This window comes from Crinia signifera, chromosome 2, assembly GCF_055691185.1.
Source record: "Crinia signifera chromosome 2, ASM5569118v1, whole genome shotgun sequence".
Classification (NCBI taxonomy): Eukaryota; Metazoa; Chordata; class Amphibia; order Anura; family Myobatrachidae; genus Crinia; species Crinia signifera.
The window spans coordinates 100,788,008-100,814,456 of NC_139218.1; the positions used below are offsets into that span (position 1 = coordinate 100,788,008).

Below are 26,449 nucleotides of genomic sequence, written 5' to 3' on the forward strand. Positions count from 1 at the left end.
AAAGTAAGCCCATACTTTTCACATGTCCGTAGATCACCCTGAATTGGGGGAGGGTGTTGATGTCAGCAATCCACCGCAAGCAGGCATTGCCACGTGTTCTCTGGGAGTCATTCGCTCCCAGAGTTTTATCATGCACATGTACATCGCATCCCCACTTACACTGTCACCGTGCCGTTCTCAGGGGGCGGGCGGTGGCAACGATGGAACATGGGAGCGCCCAGCGTTTCATGGGCATCCCCATGATAACCCTGGGTGTTCCCATGCAATTGTGGGTCAGCAAGCACATGGTTGACATTGACAAAATGTCAACAGAAGGAAAAGGTAGGTAGGAAATATGGTAGGTACATAGATTGTAAGCTCCACTGGGGTGCTGTATGAACATGTGTGCGCTAATAAAGAAACGGTACTTATGTATTATCTGGGCTCCCATGTTAAATGCACCCCATTTTTTCATACCCCTACTATCCTACTACGCATGGAGTTGATTTTATATAGTGTGGTGAGCGCAGCGAGCCCTGCGAGGGGACGCGGTCTCATAAGAAAAACGGGAGCCCAGATATTACATAAGTACCTAAGAAACTGTTAATAAATAAATAAAATGGAAAAGGTGAACACGTGAACAGGTCAACTTGTATTTTTTTAAAGGATTTGTTGTTAACTTTTACATACTTTAACATTCACGTGGACTCCAACTGAGAAAGGCAAAGTGTGCTGAGCGCAGTGAGACACCTGGCACGGCGCATGGCGAGCGAAGCAAGTTGAGTGAGGCGCACTAATTGGGGGTCCGCATGCTCAGGTGTCAACATTGACCCCAAACAATAGTGAAAACCACAGGTTGTCCATTCCACGCTTCGACCTTATCCATGTTAACCTTGTGCCGGTTTCCCTTTTAGCAATTGTGCCAACATGCTTGGACATCAAGACCCCAATGGCACCTGTGAAAAGAAAATGAAACAAAAGACAATACTGAATGTGGTACTTTATTAAATGAAAACAACCCCACACAGCCCTCGTTCACCAATTTATTGCTCAAAATTTGAAAGTCACGTCCTCTTCGGTCTACATAACATTTCATACGTGGCAACACAAACAAATGATGCTGCTGCTTCCCTGGGAGCCCTATCACAAATGAGAGAGAGGTCACTCGGGGTCACTGCATAGAAAAGAATGAAGATGTGCTGATTGGTCAGAGCATGGGAACTGACGCTCTGATAACACAAAGCCTGCACAGACCGTAGTGATTGCTAGTGCAATGGCGACACTTAAACTTGAGTTTTTCACATTTGTTATGTCAATGTTGACACCAGACCATGTGGGCTCCCAATTAGTTTACCGCATTACCTCACATGGCTTGCGTGACTCGCCATGCTTTTGCGCTTCAGAATTTTCATTAAGATGCTGAAGAAGGGAATTCCTCAGTTAAACTAGGTTAAATGGAGAAATAAAAAATTAAGCATAAGATTATTTCCCAAAAAATTCAAACTTAACAGATCTAGTGCAAGTTAGACCTTGAAAGCAAGCCTCACTGGTTGCTATAAGTTACCACACAAATGCACTTGACACATTGTTTTAAAACACTAAAAGAAAATCCTGTTTACCGTTATACTAAGCTAGTCTTTAAGGTATATTAGAATGAATGGGGCCTGTGGACACAAGTGTTATTTAAATCTGCTTCTCTTCCATACCACTTTTGACAAGTGAATGAAAAAGATAAGGAAGCTCACAAAGAGATTATAATCTCTAATGAGAGATGCTGGTGCAGTGCACACGGCCGTCTTACCACAGTGCATGACGAGAGAAGAGAAAAATAGAATAGGCCGTCCTTTTTCCTGTCCCGTTCTGTCAACTGACGAGACAGCTGTGTGTGCACTGCACCGATGTCGCCATAGAGATCAATGATCTTCATGTGAGTTTTCATCACTGCTCTGTTCAGAAACGTTACAGAAGAGAGCCTGATTTACATAACATGCTCGTGGACAAGCCATAAATAAAACTATTAGCAGCCATTTTCTGGGATTTATTATGCACTGTAAATGACTGTCTGCATATGCAGGACAGGGTACACACAGTTATACCGTATGGCTTCCCTAGGCAAGCATGAGCCCCAATCACCTAATAAAGTGGTTCCCAAATGGATTGATGTGGCACCCTGGTGTGCCTCTGAGTACTTGCAGGGGTGCCCTGGGTTGGTGGTCTAGGACCAATTCAAATTATTTATGGTAAAGTAATAGGTAAACCAGTGCTTGTGGCTCCCAATTATAAAATATGTGGTGAAACGGTAGTGAATTCTGTCCTTGACTACATAACTGAACATACACGTGACATAAAAATACAATTTACTTAATTTTATATTTTTAAGTAAGTTTCTCTATAAGAAATGTATGGCGTAGTGGTGCCGTAAAAATATATGATACTCTAGGGTGCCGTGATTCAAAAATGTTTGTGAACCCTAATAAGAATTAAAGGGCCTCATTGCCATCTCTTTATAAGGCTGCCATCCTTTTTATTTTCCCAACATACTGCTTTAGTCTGAATGCCTGAATCCAGAAATTGTACTTTACATACATACAGCACACACACGCATGCACACACACCTAATTACATATTGCAATGTTTATTTTAGATGTAATAATTGTAACATAAAATAACACAGGTCACTTTTCTGTAGAATAATATAGAAATATAGAATATACGGGTTGGGATCATTTGGTCTATTGCATTATGGTCGAAAGTCATTAGGTCGAATCCATTTGGTCGACATGCTAAAAGGTCGACATGACTCTAGGTCGAAAGGTCATTAGTTCGACAGGTCATTAGTTCGACAAGGTCATTAGTTCGACATTGTCTATGTCGACATTCACAAGGTCGACATGGGGTTTTTCACTGTTTTTTTACCTGAATGTCAACACAGTCGACATGGACACAGTTTAAAGTGCACTGCATCCCCTCGCATCGCTCGCTGCGCTCGCGATGCGTCGGGCACGGTGCCTCGCTACGCTCGGCACACTATTTTATTCTCCCACCACGCCCTAGTGGATGGTAGGGCATGAAATACCGCCTGTCGGCACATGTTGGCTCAAAAAACAGTGAAAAACGCCATGTCGACCTTGTGAATGTCGACATAGACAATGTCGAACTAATGACCTTGTCGAACTAATGACCTGTCGAACTAATGACCTTTCGAACTAGAATCATGTCGACCTTTTCCCATGTCGACCTAGAGTCATGTCGACCTTTTAGCATGTCGACCTAATGGATTCGACCTAATGACTGTCGACCATAATGCAGTAGACCAAATGACTGCATCCCGTATAAAGGCCTTACTTGTTTCCTTACTAAATGAAGGCTTTCTATGGCAAAAATGCAGGTAATCATAAGCTTTGAGAAGCCGCTGTTTAGGGAATAAATGCCTGAGACTGTGGTTCCGTGCTTTTATATGGTCAGAGTAACTCCTCGATTATGTACATCTTTAGATTTTACAATAGGAGTTAATTCAAGGATGGTTTCAGTTCAACCCTGTAGCGTAAAAGACCCATTACAAGTGTATAAAAAATACTCAATAGATCATTAAAAGTTGAGTTTTATAGGTAATGATTTAGAAAGAGACAAGTTCCATTTCATGTCAGAAATTTACTCCTGGGGTCCATTATTTCTTATTCCCATTGGAAATGTGATTGACTGGCTTCTGCTCGGCTTACATAAAGGAAGAGTCTTGGTGGTGCAAGCTCATTTCACAATACGTGGTCTGAGAAGTAGGAAGTTAAGATTCCTTGCAGCCTTGTAATGTGGAAGTAGCAGACGTGAGCGGGAGGAGGAGGGGGGGTGAGGGGTTTTTCATTACCAGCTACTAATCGCCTTGGGCGCTTGATTATGGGCAGCCAGAGAGACTCGCAAGTCATAGACAAGGAAAGACCTAATAAATTACACACCTATAATCTCTGCCTCATGCATGAAAGATTATTATTATTTTTTTTTAAATAATAGAAAAAAGAATTCCTGTTTACATGTGTTGCTTGCCCTTTAGATTTCAGGCTTGTCAATTTTTTGCATTCAACTACGATTCCCACTGACATCCGGACCACCCTGTCAGTGATCACAATCCTTTGCCGTCAGTGAATCGATACTCTGCGAGCTGATTCTGACTACAAATGTTTACAGATCCTGCATGTCTGCAGTACATTACCCTATCACTTCTGGTTTACATGTCTGAGGAAATGTTCACTTAACCTTTTCAGTACTGTAAACCTATCTAATGAAACATGCTGAATGTCTCGTTATTTTAGCTTATATGCGTACATAAGGTTTTCAATCTATTACACTTTCACATATCTTAACTGGTAACATAAAACTTGGTGGTTTTGGCATTCTAATTATAAAGCAGTGATAACACCTTTCTGCAGTGCCGGATATAGGGATTATATCCGCTCATCCCATGAGGTAACCCGCAAGTCACCTCACGTTTTCGCTGCTTAACACCATCTACTGTTTTGAATCAGCACATGCGATGAAAAGCTATGGCATTAGCTGTAACCGGCAATGGGATCTATTCAGATAAAATTGCTATGTGTGTACTTGGATATTAGCCATGCATGCGCGTATTCATTTAACCCTTTCCTGGCAGCATTAGGCTGCTACTAAGAAGACTCTAGATCAGTGATTTTCAACCTTTTTACCTTGTGGCACACTAAATAAGATTTTCAAATTGCCAAGGCACACCATGAGATCCCCACAGGGCAAAACACATTGGCCCCAACAGAAAAAACCAAACCTATTGCCCCCCATATAAAAAACAATCACACTGGTCCCCACAGGTAACACAAATAAAATACATTGGCCCTTTAAATGAAAAGAAGAGACCAGTAAATAACACTTGAACTGGTGGTGGCTGTAAACTAGTTTGGGCATCTTTAGATCTAGAGGCACACTTGAGAACAGCTCAAGGCACACTAGTGTGCCACGGCACAGTGGTTGAAAACCACTGCTCTAGATACTTGTTAAGGCCCCCATACATTAGTCCGACTTGTCCTAAGGACAAGTCGGACCTGATTTCCCCCTGCAGCTCCCCGGGAGGGGGACACACGATTTGGCACTTGATGTGCCAAGTTTTGCAAATGATACATCGCATGCGATGTATCATTTGCAACTCCCGGGGAGCTGCAATGGGGAGCGAGCAGGGGGGCCGGGCACATCGAGGTGGCGGGCGGGGGATGCTGCAAGGCATGTGGGGGGACGGACGCACGCTGCTAGTAGTACGAACGCTGCGGGGGACACAGGCGGCAGTAACATAGAGCCGGACGGGGGGAGCCGGGAGCTGTCAGTACTAAAAAAAAAAAAAAAGCCCATACAATAAATGGGCAGCCTGTGATTGGCTGAGCGCTCTCTCAGCCAATTGCTGACAGGCTGAGAGAGCGCTCAGCCAATCACAGGCTGCCCATTCATTGTATGGGCTTTTTTTTTTTCAGTGCTCACAGCTCCTGGGTCCCCCCGCCCGGCTCTATGTCACTGCCACCTGTGTCCCCCGCAGCGTCCGCACTACTAGCGGCGTGTCCCCCCCCCTACCCGGACGGAGCATGACAGCTCCCTGCTCCGGCTCCCCCTGCCGCCCCCCTCCCTCGCCGGCGTCCTCAGAGTCCCCACGGCTGCACATAAGATTTATCTTATGTGCAGCTGGTCCGACGTCCCGACTCTGACCCGATGCGCACGGGACCGCGCATCGGGTCGGACCGGGTGTCAAAACCTGCGATTTGGTCCGATTTCACTGCCCGATCCATCTGGATCGGGTGAAATCGGGGCCAAATCGCATAGTGTATGGCGGCCTTTATTCTTCCATGGTTCCTCACCCATTTCAGACCCAGGTAATTCCCACCTCGCATATGTGAAAAGGGGACTGTAAGCACTATAAAATGAGCTAAAACTGCTCATCGAAAATTACAACCCATAGGCTCTTTATTCTCCCTGTGGAGACTGTTCATACAAGGATTTCTCTTGGTATTCATAAAAGAGATAAAGAGGTCTTTTTTTTTTTTCCAAAGTCGCCTTCGTTCTGTGCATTTCATTGTGCTAAATGTGTACAGTACATGCATCACTCCATTGGAATCAATGGATCCGTATCATACTGCACTTTACTAGCTGTATAATTGCCCATAGCTCCCCGCAGCTGCCCTTGAAAGTAGGAGGTCCTGGGCTGATGACATCATTTGCATTGAATCATGTCATTGTTGCTTCCCCACTCGCTATTAACTCACAGTATTCTGGCCATTGAATAGCAGGGGGGGGGGCTACAAAGAAACACTCATGCATCCCCACCCCCAGACTGCCCATCCATGTTGAGGCCATGCCCCCTATTTTACAAATCTGGCTGCACCTTGCCACTTGGGAGGCCAGAAAGTTGGTAAGCATGCTTGAGGGCCATGGATCATTGCTTGCATATTCAATGCAATCTGTGCCCACAATCTTCAGATGTTGGTAGCTGCAGGGACCAATCTTCCTATTCCAGATATTGGTAAACATGGCAATATCGCATCGCAGGTATCGGAGATCAGGGATTAAGCCACAAATATCCAATGACAAATTGGCCCTCGTGAGAAAGAGCGTAGATTCTTATTCCCCCTTCAGTCATCTATATTCACATATGCTTTATCTAGTCCATATTAATATAACGATCCCGTCTTCTACAGATTTTCCATGTTAAGTAAAAAATTGAAAGAAGGCACATACCGTAGGTTACTCCTATTATTTTAGATGTTTTTGGACCATAGAAACTAATAGAGAGACTGACTGAGGAGCTCTTTATTCTTTCAGGTTTGTATGGGAAAATATTGCAATGCTTCTCAGATCTCTAGGAAGATGCTGCTTATAAATCACACGAGACTGGGGTGGATGAGGAATGCATAAATAGCTGAGCCATATGATGCTCAATTGTTAAGGCAAAATAGCATAATTAGCACCTTGCAAGCACCCGCAGGAGCAGCTCTGTCTTCTAAGGGCAGATCCGTGTAACAATATTGAGCGCTTGGAGACATGAAAGACGATAGCAGGCAACGTGTTCCAGGTGCTCTTATTAAATGAGCACGGTTTAACTAGCATAAACCTATCCGTGTCTGCCTAGAGACCATAACGAATGTCTCCAGCCACTGCCATATGGTCTACTACAGCAAAAACATGGAATGCGCACAGCTCCCATCCCATAAATCCAATATCAGGATTCCGAGCTCTCTGTAACACAACACATGTACAAATAACAAATGCAGAATAGAAAATGTGATAATGCAAGCAATACTGCTTGGAAAATGATCGTTTTTTATGGAGTGCCAGAAACAGTGTATATTATCTACAGCTATATTGTATAATGTTAACATATGCTATCAAATATATTTACAATTATTTATAAGTAAACAACTTGGTTCTTTTCCTCCTCTTCCTTATCACATGGCACGCCTGTGTTGCTGAGAATTACATTTTACCCATAATCTTCAACAGCCCCGGAATGTTCCTTCAATGTCCCATTCGGCTTCCTAATACCCGACCTTCATGCAATTCATAGAACTGTCTCATAACGTGCCTCGTAAGGCATAATTAGCAATTCACGAGATTCATTTTCGAGCGGGCAAGGAGAGAAGAGGAGGAAATCACCTTTTAGCAAATGAAAGACGGGCAGAGCGAGGCTATTTAAAACCTGCGCATGAAATCCCCCTGAGCACAGAGCAAGTGTGCATGTTGGCTCGCTGCCAAGAAGCTCTTTCTAGCGCTGTATAATATGCCTGAGAGAAAATTACGGGGCTAGCAAAAATATCAGGTCTGCCGTAGTCACTTTATCCTGTTACGTTCCGGATCACACCGCCTCAACTTTTTTTTTTTTTTTTCATCCTTTGTTTTTCCTAGTGGAAGACGAATCCCGAGCCATCCTTCAGACTGATATACCTGAATATGCTAACTACCCCCAGAAGGTCCTACATAATGACTCACTTTGAATGACTGATAACCTAAGATTTCCGTCCCTCAAGAGCCACCTAATTGACTCCCTCTCTTCCATCCTTTCCATTCATGAGTATTGTTATACTCGTAAAGCCAGAGACCCTGAACCATGCTACGAGTATATATAAAGAGCCCTCTTCATTGTGTATGCTGCCGGCAGATATCATTGTGCTGTTGTGCGTCTGCAGAGCGCTGGATTAGAATGCTGTGGTACATTGTACCTCTGGGAACTGCATGGAGTCTATGGATGGGATTGCTTATCCAGAATGCATTTTTTTTTAAATAAGTTTTTCTTTTAACTAGAATTTGTAGACCATTCAAAAATCTACTGAAGCACATTGTACAGATGGACTTTACTTACCTCCCACACCACCTGCCATCCCCCAGGGTATGCTTGGCACTCATGTCTGTAGCAAAGTTGCCGACCATAACCACTTACTTTTTGTTCCAGGTTTTGGAAGTGTCCTAGATACCTGATTTCTGGGAAAATGTTCCCAGGAGCAGTAGTAAAAACACTGCTAACATAAACATTTCTGTGCTTAGGTCACTTTCAGAAATCTGGAACAAACTCATCTGTTCTGCCAAGATAAACATTATGACCAAAGGCATGTTAGGTCCAATTTTCCTAAAACTATTAGCAAGTCCTGCAAAAAAAAAAAAAAATGGAAGAACAGGTTTGAAATAATAGGAATTCAAGATCTCATGGATATAAATCATAACAGACTGAATACTAAACTTTCTGTAGCAAAACCATCTTCACGGCTGAATAATGCAATCTGCCTCTGCTCAGGATTCATAGACTTGCTAAATATTTATGACTGGATGGTTTGCACGAAAGAGAATGATAGGGCGAACAGCCCCGATTCTCCTTGTCCTTGTATAGTTCCATCCCTATTATGTCTCCAGCTCCTTATGCTTTCCCTGATCTTATTAGTCTTCCTGCCCTGTTCTCCCTCCCTCGCTAATTCTTTCACTCATTCAGCCAAGCTGGAGAAACATCTTGGAGGAAACACAAACCAGCATAAAAGCAGATATTCAGCGCAAGACCAAGAGAAGGGAAATTGGTGATCCATGCAAAATGTCAGTGTGTGCTGCCCTCTATTGGACATTGTTAAAAACGTTTTTTGTTTTTTTAAATCAGCGAAACATGTTTCGATCTCCTGACTTGGGGGCATATTTAAAAGGCTCTGAAATAATCTCCTTAAATGTAATTGTTGACTTCATCATGTAAAGCACTTACCTGTTGTAGAATAAAACAGCAAAAATCTATTCTGAGAATACAAGTCTTTCGGAAAAATTGGCTAAAAAACAAAAAGCACAAATAAGAATATAGCATAGCATTAGATCCAGGGAAATGAAATCCCAATTGAGCAGAACGTGACAAATCATACTGTAGGTGATATATTGTCCAACTGAAGAAATAAACTCAATTTAAAGTAATAGTTTATTCCTGGATACATATTTGGACACTCCAATTAGTTTAACGTGTCACTCTCACATGCTTTTGGGCCAGGGGTCTTGCTCTGCCACGGCTGCACTTTACCATTCCCAGTCAGAGTCTACATCAGTGGTTCCCAACCCTGGTCCTCAAGTTTCCCCAACAGTGCATGTTTTCCAGGTCTCCACACAGAATCACAAGTGACATAATTAGCTCCACCTGTGGATCTTTTAAAATGTGTCTGAATAATGAGTGCACCTGCTGGGTGACCTGCAAAAACGTGCACTGTTGGGGGTACTTGAGGAGCAGGGTTGGGAACCAGTGGTCTACATGATGGTAAAGTATGAAAATGTTTTTTTTACAAAGTACAAAAAATCCCCAAAAACTCCCATCATGTGTCGGCCATAGCCAGATTGATCTTTTTATGTGTGGACTTTTGGTACTTGTTTCCTATCTGGGCGCCCGTCGCGGGCATCGCGGGTACATTTATGTATGGCCGCGACGCGACCGACGCGATGCCCGCGATTTCCCATTGAAACCAATGTTAAACTTGGAAATCGTGTCGGTCGCGTCGCGGCCGGCCATAAATGTACCCGCGATGCCCGCGACGCGATGCTCACGATTTCCCATAGGAATCAATGTTAAAAGCCGCGATGGACCCGATTTTACTGTTAAATGCCTCAATCCACCCGATTTGGCCATAGGAATCAATGTTAAATGGGCCACAGAGCCCATTAACCCTTAAATGTCCCCCCAAATTTTTGACGCCACCCCACGATCGACGCCAACCCGAAGCGTGGCGAGCGCAGCGAGCCCGCGAGGGGCGGCGGTACGCGTCCTCCGACCTTTTCATGCCCTACTATCCACTAGGGCGTGGTGTGAGAATATAATAGTGTGGCGAGCGCAGCGAGCCACCGAGCCCGAAGCGTGGCGAGCGCAGCGAGCCCCGCGAGGGGACGCGGATACCTTCACAATTATGCGCGTCCCCTCGCGGCCTTCACAGTGAAGGTATCCGCGTCCGCTCGCCACGCTTCGGGCTCGGTGGCTCGCTGCGCTCGCCACACTATTATATTCTCACACCACGCCCTAGTGGATAGTAGGGCATGAAAAGGTCGGAGGACGCGTACCGCCGCCCCTCGCGGGCTCGCTGCGCTCGCCACGCTTCGGGTTGGCGTGGATCGTGGGGTGGCGTCAAAAATTGGGGGGGACATTTAAGGGTTAATTGGGCCTAATTCAGGGTTAATATGGCCAAATCGGGTCAATTGAGCCATTTAACAGTGAAATCGCGGTCAATCAGCCTTTTTAACATTGTTCCCTATGGGAAAATCGCGGTGATCGCGGTCATCGCGGGCATCGCGACCATCCAATTTTACCCGCGATGCCCGCGATGACCGCGATTTTTACCCCCGATGACCGCGATTTTGATCGTGGGCGCCCAGATAGGAAACAAGTACCGGACTTTTTGACCATATTGACCATATGTGTGTCTACCATACGGTGTTGACCCATTGACGGTTGACCTAGATATGATTTGTTGGATATCGCTCAATGATTATACTGGTCGTAGCACTGTAGAAATAAAGTATACAGGTATATTTTGACAAGATTTTCACTGTATGTTGGATATAAATGTGACCTTGATACCTCACCTTAATTTGGAAATCAAATAGAAAATGTGTTTATTATTTGTTTTTGAAGTCACACTTTTACTTTCTACATCTTGCTGCTAGAAGCAATACTTCATTATACACAGTCATACACAAACCTGCCCAGACCCCATGGATGACATATACTTTGAAATGTTTTTAAAGGTTTTAGTCAAAGTTTCAAACTTATCAGAGAAATATAGATATCTACCATATTACCACAGTATACATTTTGGGTGAAATGTAATAGGGTGAGAGAATCAGAGAGGTACGAAATCTCCAGTTTTTCTTAAAGCCACAATCATTTACACTGCAAAACCAAAGCAAAATCAAACTGGAGATTTCTTACTAAATCTCTCTTTTTCTGATTCTCTCACCCTATTACATTTCACCCATGGTTAGTTGTGCATTTCCTAAGCTGGCCATGCGCAGTCCAATGTGGAAATACTTTTTATTTTTTTAATCCCCCCCCATGGTGGGTGTGTAACTTGATATCAAGAATCACAAAGAAATTAAAGTACTTACCCACTTTGTGCTTCTCTGCAGAAAAAAAACTTTAGTGGTGGGGTGGGCTCTGATATCATCAAGCCCGTCCCCCCGTTATGCAAAATGCTGCAATTTGTGGATATGTAGGTAGGGACAGGCTAAAAATATGCACATTGCATCACAGGCCTATTTCATACCTCCCAACATAACCCTTTCCAGGTGGGACGCAGTGCTCTGTTTCTGGACTTCCATTTTACTGTATGATTGCCATCACCTGTGGTGAGCTAGTTAATAGAGAAGAAAGGTGTTTCACCACAGGTGGAGCAATCATGAATTAAAAAGGAAGTTGAGAAACAGAGCATTCAGCCCCTCCTCATGTTGGGATGTATGGATAAATAGACTGTGCAGGCAGGTGAAGATTGTATGGTTCTGGGTTTGGTATGCAGTCAGTGGATAGACAATGACTAGGTCGACAGTCACTAGATCCACCAATAATGGTCGACAGTGACTAGATTGACACCTAAAAATGGTTGACATACCTTAGGCTGACACTGTCAAAAGGTTGACACAAGCTTACGGTCGACATAGGCAAGGTGGATAGTCAAAATGTCGACATGGGTTTTCAAGATTTTGTTTCAAAAAGGTGTTAATACTGTACTTTACTATCCAAGTGGGAATCAAATAGTGTGTTGAGCGCAGCGAAGCCGTGTGAGAAGACGCGGTACATACTATATATACGGTGTCCATGTCGACGTATAATTACACAGACACAAAAAAAATTAATAACTCATGTCGACCTTTTGACTGTCAACCTTGCCTATGTCGACCATAACCTTGTGTCAACCTTTTAGCAGTATCGATCTAAGATATTTTGACCTTTTTTGTGTCCACCTAGTGACTGTCGACCTAGACATTGTCTATCATCTATAATGTAACACTGGGTTTTGGGGAGTTCAAGGTCAAAATCTTCCATAGCCAAAATGGCACTGTGGAACTTATTCTGGTTGACTCGCAAGACTGCGAGTCCACCAAACGATGCCCGCATGGCCGGCCGCCACCCCTCACACGCCGAATCCCCCTGTAAACGTGCGAATGGATGTTTAGCATAAACATCCATTTGCAGCTTGTAAGTGGGGAGGAAATCGTTTGTTGGTTGCCGACCATCGAATAATTTCTACAGCACTCGCAGACTTAAGACACTTTTATGGTGTCTCAGCAATGCGGGCGCCCTGTGCGGGAAGTGGGCGGGCAGCTGACATCCGCTGATGTCAGGTGGCCCAACATTTTCATGGGCACACCCATGAAACGCTGGGCGTTCCCATGGGTGCAGCCCGTGGCCACCGCCCCACGCCTGTACTGGTAGGTGCGAACGAGACAGCGAACATAGAGTTATCCGTGCCCACAGACGCCAAACATCAGTGCAAACAGATTACAATAACTTCCTGTGTGTACACAGCTTTAGGCCCTATATCTCTATGTGCACTTTCCACAATGGGGTGTTGTATTATAATTTTGGATTGGAGAAGCCTACAAAATATTCAATCATTTAGAATGTTTGGTTCTTTGGAACTATAATAGAGTTTATTTGACATAAAATCTTTCTTATATTTATGGTATATTAATAACGCATATGTCAGAAAGTGGAAGCATTTAAAGTCAGTTTATCACTCTACAAAATGTGCACGTCTAGGTAATGTATCAGACCCATCCAGCGAGTCACTAGTTTCCTGGGAAACAGGTAAAGCCCAGACCCTGGCAATGTTTTAGCTGACATTCACAGTATACATCACAACTCATGGAGCAAAATCCAATATTCTCTGATGCTCACTTCACCAAACAGCTGATGACTGCAAAGAACTAAAGTGTATTGCAGATCTGAGAAATAGTTTCATAGCATAGTCAATATTTACCACAGGAAGAGAAAGGGGACAGCTAAGAGCACTACATTCTATAGCTGATCTCTAGATATGAGGAGAAATTATTACAGTGACGTCTTGTGCCAATCATGCCATTACCTGTAGTTTTATTGAGATCTCTCCCCATCCCCCGAACCTCTGACTGACAGCAGACACTAAAAAGAACAGTGGCACTAATACAGTATGATTGGCATAGTGAATAGTATTGTGACCTCATAGAATAAGTTATTGGGTAGGTAATAAGAAAGGTCTAGTTTATGCAACAGGTTTATGTAATATGCCATATTAGTCAGGGGCCTCTATGTTATTGGGTACCTCTAATAATTTGTCTAATTTGCTGAGTGTTACAGTGGTGGATACAAAAACACTGAAGCAATATAACTGTTTCCAGTTACAGGACAGCTGCTTTGAAACGTTTATCCTGCCGGGCACGCCATAACTCCTTCCAGTAGTAAAGGCCATCAGGAACTAATGGCATCAGAAAATGATGTCAGCTCCTAGCAAGAAACAGGGCAGATAGCAGGGGTGTCAAGGGGGACACCTGTACCTTATGAGGGGCTCAGGGGCTGTAAGCATGGTTCCAGCAGTGCAGTGCCTAGCAATGGTTTATAAAGGTACCCGCCTGGATTCTTGAAGGGTACTTACTTAGACCCACCTCCAGTATTACTGAATATTCTTTATTTTGTAACAATAAAAAAAACATTCAATACTCAGTATAATAAAAATGTTTTGCTCAAGGGGGTGTGGTTAAGTGGGCCCCCCAGAGCGACCAGGGCCCCCCAGAGATATCAGTGTACTGGGCCTCAGGATTTTTGTTGCTGGCCCTGGCAAGAATACATTACGTTTTGAAAGTTTGCTGAATACAGGGCGGCCACATCAAGTCCTAATAATCAATGGGCCCATTACATAATAAATGTGTAACAGGCCCAGAGGGACAATGAATAACAGTGGTATGCAGGATGCTTCCGGACTAAATCATCTACAGTATCTAGATAGTTAATAGGTTAACACCAAAAGGTTGACATGTACTAGGTAGACATTGACTGTCTTGACCATGAGGACCCCCAATTATTGTAAAGCGTGTACCCTCAATAGCTCGCTTTGCTCAAAATGCTTCAGGGCTAATCGGAGTCCACATGATTGGTAAAGTATGAAAAGTCCCCCCCCAAAATGGAAACCTTTTCATGTGTTGACCATTTGCATGTTGACATGTTGCTTGTGTTGACCTTTTGGTGTTGAATTATCGACTAACTAGACACTGTAGACCTATCAACCAGATACCATGCAGGACCCACCGATGATGCATCTACGAGTGTGGACTGATAGGTCAACAGTGTATAAGTCCACCACTATTTTTCGACAGGCAATAGGATCCGCATATGAAAAAGGTTGACATGCACTAAGTCCACATTGAAAAAAAAAGGTAAACACGAGCAAAAAGGTTGAGGTGGCACTGGACAGGTTGACACAAGGTTTTCATGGACCCGTAATTAGTGTACCGCATCCCCTCACATGGCTCACTTTACTCGCCATGCTTCGGGCACGATGCCTTGCTGTGCTTGGCACACTTTTAGAAACAGGGCTCACTGTAAAGGTAAAAATAGTACAATTAACATAGAAGACATTTTTATATGACATGAATAGAACCTACAGTATAGCATACCTCCCAACTGTCCCGCTTACCGCGGGAACGTCCCGATATTCGCCATTGGGGGGTGACAGTTGGGAGTCCCCCCAGCCTACAAAGAATAGATGCTGTGCGCACGCGCACAGCGTCTATTCAGCGCTGACGCGTCACCCCGCGAGGCCACGCCCCCTTTTCCACGAGGCCACGCCCCCTTTTGGCTTCGCCGCGCGGGAGTCCCGACCTCCCAACTGCAGAAGTTGGGAGGTATGGTATAGGATCACTGAGATCTACTGCGGACTGGGAAAGCTACTCTGGTAGTTAGGGACTAATGCTGGGTACACACCAGAACAATTTGGTCTCAATCCCATCAATTTTGACCAATTTGTATGTAAATTGGACATGTTTTGGCATGTTTTAGATCCGATTCCGATCCGATGCGCGTCCCCACTGGTTTGGTCGTTTTGGAGATCCTACCGGCTGCAGTCGGGAGTTGTTAAAAATCACTTCAAACGTGATCAGATCGTTTGTAGATTGTGTGCTCCCAAGCAGTTGCACGATCATGATCGTTCTGGTGTGTACCCTACATTAGAGGACTATGTAAAAACCGGACCTGGACTAATCTCCGGATCGCCGGACAGGACATCAATATCTGCAGTCCGGAGCTTGTAGGGTCCGGTCCGGGGCGTGTCCTATCCGGGGGGTGTCTTGTCCGGGGGGTCCCTGTGATAGCTATCACCAGGGACATGGGGGAGGGGAGATTACAGCCTCCCTGTGTGGTCCGGACTTTGCTACGTGCCCAGACCATACAGGGAGGCTTTATTCTACCCCTCCTCCTCTACCTGATGACAGGTGTGACAGGCAGCCCCCCCGGACAGGACACCCCCGGACAGGACACCCCCCTGGACTGGAGGCTACAAGCTCCAAAATGCAGAGTTTGATGTCCGATCCGGCGGTTTTGTCAGTGGCGTAACTAGTTATTCTGCGCCCCCCTGCCGAAAATGCAGAGGGGCGCCCCCCGCCAGCTTCTAAAGAAGAATAAGGGGAACGTGTACTTACAGTGCTGCGGGCTCCTCACACTCCCTGGCAGAAGTCAGAGCCCGGTCCCCGCGCTGTACACACTCCCTGTAGACAGGCAGCATAGGGCAAGCCCTCAGCAGGCATCGCACAGCCCTCCGGCTACTGCTGCAGCGCTGCTAATCGAAAAAGGGACACTCGGAAAATGGCTGCCCTTATACGGGGGCAGCCATTTTCCGAGTGTCACTTTTTTGTATTAGCAGCGCTGCAGCAGTAGCCGGAGGGCTGTGCGATGCCTGCTGAGGCTGGGAGAGCCGGGACCCGGCACAGATAGAAGCGCCGGCGGCAGAAGACGGTGAGTAACAATAGTCCCACAGCCCCCCGGCGCCCACACCGCTTCAGCGCCTCCCCGCCACTGCGGGGGCTGCGGGCCTATAGTTACGCCACTATGTTTTGTCCTGGTCCGGTTTTCACCCCTACATTAGTAAAAACCAAAACCAGACAAGACCCCGGAATGCCGGACAAGGCATCAAACTCTGCATTCCGGAGCCTGTAGTGTCCCATACACCAGTATTTATAGCACATTTGTACATTTTGAGTCAAACTGCGTTTTGGGGGGCTTTTTTTGTTTGCTGGAGAAGTATCACATGGATAACAGGCGGTACTAATTAGTATAGCACTTATGAAATAATTACAAAGAGAATATGGTGAAACCTTGCGTGTGCAGGAAATACCTGGGAAACACAGATACAGAACTCCCCTGTCACCAGGCCTTCGTGTAATTACCTAATAGCAAACACACTGCCGTCCTCTGCATTGTGGCGGAGCCTTTGAAGTGCATTACAGTGTAATTGCAGAAGAATGGATCGCAAACCTCCCGATTCCTGAGGCCACTGCGAGTGCCAGAGCCAGGGCAGCAGACAGCAGCCGTCCTCCTCAGGAGCCCCATCCCCTCCCCATCTGACCAGCTGGAGCCAGCCCTGTCAGAGGCTTGATAACAAACCAGCCTTCCCTTCTCTTCCTCCTCCGTGTATCTGCTCACCACGCCGAGCTCCCGTGTCTCCGGGCCATACATAACTGACATTAGCATGCACAGACCAATGTCAGGGAGTAGAGCAAAATAAAAGCCTGTGAAAAATAAATGTGTCACATCTTCTCTGTAAAGAGCATAAATCTGCTTCTAATTGCCACAGGGCAAAAGATAAACAATTGTAGTGCTGGTGTGCACGGTCGTAAACCAACAGATACACAATGTTCTATTGATAATTGTAAGGGAGGGGAGGTCGAGGAAAACGTTCTGGTTTATTTATGTATTTTTGATACTAATTATTCGCTTTAGGGGGGTTCTAACTATATAATGTTCGCCACTGCCTGCAGACATTCAGGCTGGTATTACCCTGCCCTATCGTACTTTACTGTAGAAAGAATTGTACGTAGAAATGTATAAGCTAGATGCTTGAGTTTCTGCATGCAGTAACATCAACAGGAAGAGAGGCCTTGAACTGTTCTGTTACTAGCAAGGGGTTAATACGGATCCTTCCAGCTCAGGGACACCGATAAAGACAAAGGCAGCCTGGCAACTAGAAGCAGAAGCCTTTCAGACAGTGATAGTAGAGTGATAAAGCTATAGCGGTGATGTAATATGGAAATTTAACTCTTCCACTACCAGCCTCCAGCTGTGTATTACTGGTCTCATGGGGTCCTTAAATGGACCTTTTGATGTGAGATGCCTTTGATGTTGCACACAGCTACTTTTCCATCCAGGCCTTGCTGTGTAGCCCTGCTGATCTACTTAATTTTGTGTGTACATAGCTCTAAACCACGTTCTCTCTTTTTGTGATGGTGGATTGTTGTAGGTGAAAACACACGCGGTACGTTTTGTGCTGCATCGCATCGCATCTAGTTCAAATCGCATTCCATATGCTAAAACAGAATGCGATTAGAACTAGATGTGAAGCAATCTAGTACAAAAGTACTGCATGCACATACTTTATTGACTTGCGATATGCATGCACGGGAGCACGCATGGCAAAATCAAAAGAAACATGGTGCGATGTGAACTGCATGCAATGGATTTTGAACTAAAAAGGTCAAAATGCATCCGACCTTCGCACCGTGTGTGGGCAGCAAAAGGACTAGTCTAAAAAGCGTACATTTTAGCAGCTATGTGTTATTTTGAGGGGGTCAATTAAAGTTAGAATATAAAAATAAATGGGTAAAAACAGAACCGGACCACGCCCTGGACCGCCACACAAGCTGCGGTCATCAAACTGTGGTATTGCAGAGATTATAGTGTCCAGTCCAGGGAGGTACTTGTCTTGGGGATGTCCATCCATTATTGATGCCTGTGACACCTGTCAGAGAGACAAGGAAGGAGAGATTACAGCCTGCCTGTATGGTCTGGGGATGTAGTAAAAGCTGGAACAGTCCGGACCATACGGAGAGGCTGTATTAATCTTTCCTACCCCATCTTCCCGGTGAGATGTGTCACAGGCTGTCCAGATGGGACACTCCTCGGCAGGGCCGGTGCAAGGGTTCTTGGCACCCTAGGCAAAACTTCTGCCAACTCCCCCCCCCCCCCCCCCCCCCTTCATCCCCCATAACCTTTTTCCTGATCAGTCATTTCCAACATTTATACATTATCGTGAGGGCACCCATAGACAACAGAGGGGTATCCGGCACAGCTGCTTACACAGGGTTATAGGGTGTGTTTGTGTATGGTGAGGGTTATAGGCTGTGGGGTGTGTGCGTGTGTGTGTGTGTGTGTGTGTGTATGATTAGGGTTATAGGCTGCATGGAGTGTGTATGGTTAGGGTTATAGGCTAAGGGGGAGTATGGTTAGGCTGCAGAGGGGAGTGTATGGTTATGTTTAGGCTGTGGGGAGGGGGATGGATAGGGTTAAGCTGCAGGTGGGGGTATAGATAGGGTTAGTCTATGGGGTTATGTATAGTAAGGGTTAGGCTACTGGGGGGGTGTATAATTAAGGTTCGGCTACGAAGGGGGGTGTATAGTTAAGATTTGGCCATGCGGGGTGTATAGAAAGAGGTAGAGTGTGGGTAGGATAGTATATAGTTAGAGTTAGGCTGGGAGGGGGGAGGGAGGTCTAGAGTTAAGCTCCGTACACACTAAGCGATTTAGTCGCTGAAGGATTTCATCAGTGACCAGCTGATGAAAACAGAGTTAGTGAACCAGAAAGACGCTGGTTGCGGGAGTGTTCCCCTAGTGACAGTCACCCCATGCACATGGGGATATGCACGCTCAGCGACCATACCCCCAGTGATATATGCAAAAATCGCTCCGTGTGTACGGGACTTTAGAGTTAGGGTAGGATGGGGGTGTACAGTTTACATTTAGGATAGGGGGAGGGGATGTATACTGTACTTAAGAGTTAGAATGGGGGGGATGTATAGTTAGAGTTAGGATAGGGGGAGGGGATGTATACTTAAGAGTTAGAATGGGGGGATGTATAGTTAGAATTAGAATGGAGGGGATGTATAGTTAGTTAGGATGGGGGGAGGGGATGTACAGTTAGAGATAGGCTGGGGGGTAATGTCAGAGCAGAGGGTGTGTAGTAGCTACTAACCTTGTATCCACAGGATGCATTCATCTCACTGCAGCTCTTCCTGTGCGGACCTCAGGTTTTAGCAGCCTTCTTCAACGTCCTCCGCTCCGATCTCCACTGCATTGCACCCACTTCATCCTTTCCAACCTTCTGCCGCTTGGACCCGCTCTTCTTACAGTCCAGCGGCCGGCGCCACGCTGCTCTCCATTTCTTATTTACAGCAGCCCTGGGCGGTTTTTTTAATCATTAATCTTCTGGGCACAGCGGGAGACCCGCGGCCGTAGGATCGCCAGGATGTGCTGCTACCCTGTATGTTCAGGTAGCAGCACAGAGCAATAGACACGCGCGCTGTGCAGGCGCAAGGAGGGAGGCAGATCCTGGCGATCCTACGGCCGCGGGTCTCCCGCTGTGCCCAGAAGATTATTGATTAAAAAAAAAAAAAAAACGGCGGCACTGACATGCGGTCCATAAAGCAGCAGGCCCCAGGCGATAGTTTTGCCCCGGCCACTGCTGCTGGTGGGGACTGGGAGGCACTGACTATACTGGGGCTGGGGCGGTCAGTGGGATGAAGGAAGGCTAGCCGGGCAGGCGGGCGGCTGCTGTCTGATTGACGCGCCAGCTCTTAGATACTCTTCACCGGGTCCCCCTCCTGCCTTCTGGCTCTCTTCATTTAAATGATAAAAAAGGGGCGCCCTCCAGCGGCCAGCGCCCTAGGCAGCTGCCTAAAGCTGCCTAGTGGTAGCACCGGCCCTGCTCCTCGGACATGCACCCCCCCCCCCTCAGACACTACATGCTCCGGAATGGCACAATTTGGGGAATGGAGCCAATCCGGTCTGTCGCTCCGGTTCTAGTTTTTACTTAGTCTCAAAGAAATGAACCTGATGTAATTGCACGTTATTTATTATTTTAATAACAGTTATTTATATATCGTACACATATTCCACAGCGCTTTACAGAGAATACTTCAACATTCCCATCAGTCCCTGCCCCAGTGGATATTATAATCTATATTCCCTACCACATGTACACACATTCATTCTAGGGTTAAATTTTGTTCAATTGACCTACCAGTATATTTTTGGATTGTTGGAGGAAAATGGAGCACCCGGAGGAAACCTACGCAAGCACGGGGAGAATATACAAACCCCACACAGTTAGGGCCATGGTGGGAATTAAACCCATGACCTCAGTGCTGTGAGGTAGTAATGCTAACCATTACACCGTCCATGATGCCCATGTTATAATACATTTTATGTAGCCTGCAGACAGGAGGGGCCTGCGTGGTTGTAAATTACCCTGAAAAGTGACACTTACACTCTACAAAGCTTGTGGACAAGAATCCTTCATGATAACTGGCTCCTTGACAAACAGTGTCTGGAAATTGTGAAGGATGAGTTAAACAACTGGTTGTATTTACTGGCTGAAGCATGCTAATGACAGTTGCTCTATGACAAAGCAGTATTATTATTATCTGTTTAGCTGATGGGATCATTGGATGTTCTCCAACGTAACGCTAAATTGAGACCACCCAGTAAATGATCTGTGAAAGTAAAAAATAATACTTGCAGCTGAAATGCTTACTTCCATCAACAATTATGTTTAGAAGGGGATTTACATAATGTCATGGACTTGCTTTTCCCATACACATGTTGTACATGTATAGGGTAGTTATTTACGCAGTAATGAAACCCATGGGTATTGTTACAAATTAAAGGCAGAAAATAAATGAGAACAATGAAAAACTTACATGAAGGTACACAGCATTTTATGCACAGGTACAATCCAGGTGAAAAGGACATATAGAATCTGTCCGATTCCAGTTATATTGTAAATAACACCCTCTACAGGGCTGCCATCTGGGGGGAGGGGGGGATAGTGGGCACCCTGACAGAGAGGGTGAACCACCCCTGGCTCTTACTGCCAAAACCTGAAGAGCTTCTTAGCACATTGGCCCTCTTTGAATTATTCCTGCAGGTCCACAATGCAAAACCTTTATGTGAAGTATTAATCTATTTTGGGAGTGGCCTGTATATTCTGTCGGTTCCAGGTCCTAAAATTTCATACCTCCCAACATGACCTTCTCCAGGAGGGACACAATGCTCTGTTTCTAAATTTATGATTGCTATCACCTGTTTTAAACGGGTGAATTTATAGCAAAGGTGTTTCACCACAGGTGATGGCAATCTTAAATTAAGAGGGAAGTCCAGAAACAGAGCATTCTGTCCCTCCTGGAGAGGGTCATGTTGGGAGGTATGCAATTTCTTATGGCAGCTCTGCTATTCTATATCACAGGTTCTCAAAGTCGGTCCTCACACAGTGCATGTTTTGCAGGTCTTCTCACAGAAACAGGTGAAATAATTAGCTTAACTTGTGGATCTTTTAAAATGTATCAGTCAGTAATGAGTGCACCTGTCAGGTGAATTAGAAAACATGTACTGTGTGGGGTCATGAGGACCGAGTTTGAGAACTACTGCTCCATACCTCCCAACATTACCCTCTCCAGGGGGGACATATTGCTCTATTCCTTGACTTCCTTCTTAAGGTATGATTGCCATCACCTGTGGTGAAACACCTTTCCTATCACTTAACCTGTTCAAAGCAGGTGATGACAATCATAAATTAAGAGGGAAGTCCAGAAACAGAACATTGTGTCCCTCCTGGAGAGGGTCATGTTGGGAGGTATGCTGCTCTATATCAGTGGTTCTCAACCTCAGGTACAAAAACCCCCAATAATGTTGTCCAGGCCTCCACAAAGAATCACAGGTGAAATAATTATCTCCACCTTTTAAAATGTGTTGACCTGGAAATGTGCACTGTTGGGGGTCCTTGAGGACAGAGGTTGAGAACCACTGCTCTCTATTAATGCCTATTTGATTGTAAGACTGTTACAGCAAGGTCAGTAACAATTATTTTTATCTCCGTATATTATTCTACTTTATTGTGCCAAAAATCAAACTTTTTAAATACAAATGGTTTTTGATTAGTTTGATCCAAAGAGATTACAAAATGGTACTGGGTCTTCTGCACACCATAAAGGCCGTAGTAATGAGCCAGCAGTTATATTTTAGCCGTTTATAGCATGATAAACAATGAAAGTTAATTGCTGGTTGCCATGGTTTAGTGCAAATTGGCATCTAAATTAAGTGTTAGTAAATAATCCTACTAACTGGTGTCTGGGGAACAGTTTTAGAAAATATTATTTGAATAGAGTTAGAATAATAGGTGCCTTGAACAATTTTCTTACAGTATAGTTGAAATATCAATAGTAAAGGAATTAAAAATAGCAAAACACAGCTCTGTGTTGCGCATAAATTACTAAACAAAATCCGCCAGGAAGTTCACGGGGGAGAGGCATTGACATTCCGGCGTGCCTGAAACAAGCTGTGCAGTAAAAGGAGAATGTTTTGGAACCGATACAATCGTTGGATTCAGATCTGGTGAACGGTGCACCAGAAATAATTTAATTTAACTTAATCATAGCAACATACACACACACACACACACATATATAGAGAGAGAGTGAGATTGATATACCTTTATCTCTCTCTCTCTCTCTCTATATATATATATATATATATATATAAATTAATACTATTTTGTACAGACCCTGGAGTGCCGTGTTGGTTGTGTGTGCTCACCCCCAGCCAGTCCTTTCCTCTATATATATATATATATATATATATATATATATATATATACAATATGAAAGATATAGTTATGCGCCTTATATTGTATCACCACCACCACCTTGAATTTCAGATGGAGAGAAACACTTTCATAAAACAGTTGTATAATTTATTAAAAATCAACAAGGCAATTTCCAATGTTGTTCCATATGGAGTCAAGATCTTTTCAATCACAATAAACTGACGCGTTTCGTCACCTGGACTTCATCAGGGGTGTAACAAACATGACTCAAATAAGAATGAGCTTTTGATTAAAAACGACTAGGCTGGTTCCTCTGTTAATTCTTGAACCAACTAGATAAGTATTTCAATTTCAATGTGGAATGGGGCGATTGGAAAGGTTTGTCCGTCAATCCTCTCAATAGTATCCTCTCAATCCTCTCAATCTCCCAAGCTGCCACTCCAAATAGCTGCAGATATTTGGAGTGGCAGCTTGGGAGATACAGTTCTACTATTGAGAGGATTGACGGACAAACCTCTCCATATTGCCCCATTTGCCCCATTCCACATTGAAATTGAAATACTTATCTAGTCGGTTGTATATATATTGTACAAACATATAGTACATATATTACACCCTTACTTGGAAAGCGGAGATGTATCACCACTGATTGGGGTGGGTAATTGCATCATTAAGCCTCACACCCTTGCAGTATAATGTAGAAATTCTCATTGAATTGCATCATATTGGCTGATTGAGGATTCCATTCCAAACCCACGCTTTCTGGAAAAAAAAATTGGTCTGCAAGGGCAGCTCTCTTGCTACACAGAAACCCCAGTGCGCATGCCATTGAATGGGTCCGTAAATTATACGGAAACAGTTTTGAACCATTTCATTAAAATTGCAACATAATAGATTTCCCAGCAAGCAGTAAAGCAGTGAAGATCAAATATGGCACACTAGTGTATGGGGGAGGACTATTCATCCCCAAAAACTGAATATAATTGGAGCCTGACTGAGGGTACTAACGCCATTGTCAGATGGCGCTAGCCAACCCACTGAGTCTTATTTCATATTGGAAGGAGATCTGGGACGAAGTCCCAACTCTTCTGGTCCTCATTTTTAAAAGATTACATTTGCTGTTTTTCAGATCAGCTCTCCTGGTACCAGAGCAATAATGAATTGCTTTAGAGGGTCTGCAGATGCTGCCAGAAATTGTGAGCGAGTTAGATTTATAATTTGTGTGTAGTCATTGCAAAGAATGATAAATAAGTCGATAAGGGGAAAAGGTATAAAGACTCGGAGTGTTAATGAAAGTGGTCGTTTAGCTGAAGATAACTGAAGTTCAAATAGGTATTTCAAAGAAGCAGATTTTCAGATACAAAGAACCCTTACAAATTCCAGCAATTTTAATACTATAAGACTTAGCTTATAAATGATGCTTGTTGAGATATAATATTAAACGGGTATCCAATTACCTGTGATTATAGTCATGGGTAATTGCTTCCGGTTACAGTTTTAGCCACGATAAGCCACCATGTGACGCGGCTTATTTGGGATTTTGTTTCCTCTGCAGGCAAATAAATATCCACAATAAGTGGTGACTTTTCAGGGCTGCGGTGGCAAAAACAAATAAGTTTAAAGGTGCCAATACACGAAGCGTTGTGCTCCATACTTTTTGTACTAGATCGCATTGCATCTAGTACAAAAAGCATGCGATGTAATACAGCAGTGTGCTTTTTGTAGTAAATGCGTTGCGATCTGGTACAAAAAAGAACGGGCTGCACATTCTTTTTGTGCTGTGCAATGTGATGTGCGCGGGAGCGCGCACCGCATCGCACAGGTCAAATTCTCCCTGTATGGGCACCTTCACTGAACCTATGTATTTTCACAAAAAAAATATTTCAAACAAAATATTTTTCACACAAATATTTTTGTATGAGCGTTCTAATTGGATACCCCACAAAAAATATCAGCGAAATATCAGGAAAGATTGTGGATGCGCTTCCACTCTTTCATGGCATGTAGATTGTAAATTTACTGAAAGTGTCCACACGTGATATGTGCGGTGTGCATGTTGTACTAGATTTCATCTAGTTAAAATCATATGTGATATGCTAAAACAGAGTGCGATTTGAACTAGGACCCTTATTCAGATCTAATTGCAGTACAAATTTGTTCTCAAAATGAGCAAAACCATGTGCACTGTAAGTGGGGCAAATGTACCAAGTATAGAGAGAGTTAGATTTGTGTGAGTTATTTTGTTTCTGTGCAGGGTCAATACTGGCTGCATTTTTTTTACACTGCAATTTAGATTTCAGTTTCAACACACCCCACCCAAATGTAACTCTGTCTGCACATGTTACATCTGCCCCACCTGCAGTGCACATGGTTTTCGCCATTTTGAGAACCAATTTGTACTGCAATCAGATCTGAATAAGGACCTAGGTGCGATATAGTTCAAAACTACTGCCTGCATATACCTTTTGTACTCTGCATTATGCAAGAGCACATATCTCATCGCAAGCCATATAGAAACACGGTGTGATGTGTACTGCATGTGAAGAGTTTTGAATTAAAAAGTTCAAAACACATCCGACTATTGTACCATATATGGGCACCATAAGATGGGAGTTCTATTGAAGATGGGATACTGCCCATATCATCCAATCAGATTATATCAATTATTTTTTAGAAGGTGCTAAATAATTAGTAAGTGGAATCTGATTGGTTGCTGTGGGCAACATCCAATCTTCAATAGAATTCCCATCTTAGTAAATTTACCCATGTGTTTATTATTATTTTGTTATGTGCTGCTGTGTCTTTAAGCTTTTGACACACAGTACGTGCTTGAGATGTAGTGAATTGCAATCACTCGCTTCCACTAGAATATTTAAAACCGTACAGGGAAATATGTGAACTGCAACCACCCTGTTTATCATCACGTGCATTTTAAGCTCAATGAGATTCAGAAATGACTTCAAAATTTCTATTTAATTCCTTCCCACAATCAGCACTTAATGGAGTTTTAATGCTACCCAATGCATCTCTAATGCAAAGGACCAGGGGCGGATCCAGGATAAAATGACAGGGGGGGCACCATGATAAAAGAGGGTTTAGGTGGGGGAGGGGCGGTGTTAGTGGTGCCAGTGTACATGC

General features: G+C 44.3%; 1 long non-coding RNA gene across 6 annotated transcripts in view; it reads right to left on the bottom strand.

Annotated features, from left to right (window-relative positions):
- Positions 1–608: 608 nt before the first annotated feature.
- The window catches only part of LOC146058802 (uncharacterized), a 780,737-nt gene continuing 754,896 nt past the window's right edge, over positions 609–26,449 (bottom strand). For 2 of the 6 annotated variants that reach the window (XR_014469964.1, XR_014469966.1), the window contains exons 2-3: positions 1,342–1,424; positions 609–935 (exon numbers count right to left, since the gene is read on the bottom strand). This is a non-coding gene — a long non-coding RNA (uncharacterized LOC146058802). Of the gene's footprint in view, positions 936–1,341; positions 1,425–3,324; positions 3,492–8,335; positions 8,511–9,214; positions 9,276–16,887; positions 17,048–26,449 lie in introns of those variants that run through there. The other 4 variants (XR_014469965.1, XR_014469963.1, XR_014469962.1 and 1 more) reach the window with 4 other exon arrangements.